This window comes from Propithecus coquereli, unplaced genomic scaffold (genome assembly GCF_000956105.1).
Source record: "Propithecus coquereli isolate 6110/MARCELLA unplaced genomic scaffold, Pcoq_1.0 Scaffold695, whole genome shotgun sequence".
Classification (NCBI taxonomy): domain Eukaryota; kingdom Metazoa; phylum Chordata; class Mammalia; order Primates; family Indriidae; genus Propithecus; species Propithecus coquereli.
The window spans coordinates 93,821-96,167 of NW_012153007.1; positions in this window are offsets into that span (position 1 = coordinate 93,821).

The following is a 2,347-nucleotide window of genomic DNA, read 5'->3' on the forward strand; positions in this document are numbered from 1 at the left end:
AAAAAAAAAATAACTTTCATAGAAGCCTCCTAGAAACATCTGTTTACAATTATTTTACTATGATTGACATAGTCAAACCTTCATCCAAGGGAATCTGTAAAAGTGAGTATTTACCTTTTCCAGCTTCTGAGGTGAAGACATATTAAGAAGAATAATTAGGGAATGAGTGTTGTTAAGCCAGACAATAGACTCAAAAGCTGTTGATGTAGTTGTTCAGTGAAGATCTTTGGTTTCAGGAGGAGTGCACATAAAAATGCTAAAGATTACAATACTGTCTTTGCCCATTTGATGGTACAGGATGATACTGAATAAACAACTGGCATACATGTGTACAAAGAACTCTATCTGGGTAGTATAATAGAACTTTTTTCCTAATCTTAAGCATATTCATCAATAAATAATTAGTATGTACAACTTAGATAATTCTATAGACATTAAACCAATAAACATCTGTTATACTCTGTTATAGGTAAAGCTGCTTGATATATCCAAACTAAGGTTATATTTCATGGATGTCATAAAGCTCAACATCTGTTTTTATGACTTGTAGTTCAGCCTAGAAGGGTTCCTAAGCTGTCACATACTGAAGTTAAATCCTATTTTCTTTTATAAGCTTGTGAACAATAAATAAAGGCATTAAATTTGGTATCTATAAGCATTCTTGACTGATGCCTGCTAGGAGACTAGTAATTTTCCACACTTTCATACCAATATTCTTTAAATATTTATTTAGTAGGAATAGTATTGGCACTTCTGTAGATTGCTTTCTTGTTTCAATTTAGAGGTGCTGTCCAAAGGTGGAAGTGAGACAATTTTAGATATTTTTTGTCTGTATGTAAGCACATAGATCCCTGAGTTTAAGTAGCATTATATTTCTGATTTATTCCAGTAAGATACTTAATATTTTTTAAAGATTGTCATCATAGAAACTGCTGAGCTAGATAGTCTTAGTGCAATTTCATCCACAAAGTGATGAATACTATTGGTAGTGGATTTCATTCCTCAGTTCAGATTATACCACTAATTTTGGTAAGCCAACTCAGAAGTATAGGCTATTAGTTATAAAATTTAAGACCAGAAAGTATTTTGTTTCTTTAAACACTGGCCAATTATTCATTGTTTATTGTCTTTGAGTTAGTAACTTTATCATCACCATATTTCAAAAGACCTCAAAACTTTTTTTTCCTGTTAGCCAACATCTTGTTTCTGTCTTTGTCAGTTGGCCCATTACTTAGATATGCTTTAAAATGTCCTTAATAAGCTGTTTCAGTTTCCATCACTCAGAAAATGAAACCAGTTTTACATCAAGAGTGCTGTGGATAGTCAAGTGAGAGAGTGAGTTTATCTTAGTAAAACTTTCTACATTTTCTGTAAGCTTATTCAAAGGGAAAATATAAATGAAATTGATTTGTATATTAATATGTGTGAAATATAATTGTTTATTAATATTCCATTAAATCTGAATAATTATGTTTTATCTTCTTTTATTTCCCACAGATTGAATGTAAACTCTATGAGGGGAGCACTTTGTAATTGTTATTGTTGTTGTTTTTAACTCTTCTACCTCCACAATATCATCCCCTAACAGAGAACTACTGATTTAAAAGGATGGCCACTGATTTTTTTAAAGAAATATAAAATGCTAAAATTTTTATTTTGGAAACATTCTTAAGAAAGCATTAAAGAAGATAGCTTGTATTAGAGAAGATCATAGTCAGGCTCACTAGAAAGTGATTTTAGAACTAAAAATGAGAGCTTATGAGAGTACAGTAAATCAACTTAGAAAGATGTTATGAAAAAAATCTAAATAATATTTATATGGTGAATATGATGATAGGAATCATTTGTTATATTTTCTAATTTGAGTCCAAATGTGTTATTTTCACAATTTTACAAATGAGAAGAATTAGAGCGAGAAAAGTTAAATAAATTGCCCACCATCAACCAGTAGGTTGTGGAGCTAGAATAGGAGGTAAAACTAGAATTTAGAACAAGATTTTATAAATTTAAAAGTTCATTATTGTCTTATGTTGCTACAGTGGCTCTGGTAAATGTGTTATAGCCAGTTATAATTATAGACCTAGACTATATATTTAGATTTGGTGAGTGTGCCTACAGTCTAGCATTTGACATTTTGCTTCACTAACTAAAAGTTCACACCTCATTTCCTCATATATTTTTTTTGTATATTACACTTTTTTCTTTTTATTTGTTTTTTCTTACACACCTTTCTCTTTATTTTATTCCTTAGTTTCCAATATCTATCGACTAAATTCAGACTATAATAACACAATGGTGAAATAATGGTGAAATAATTCTTAAAATAATGGTTATTTCAAAAGTTCTG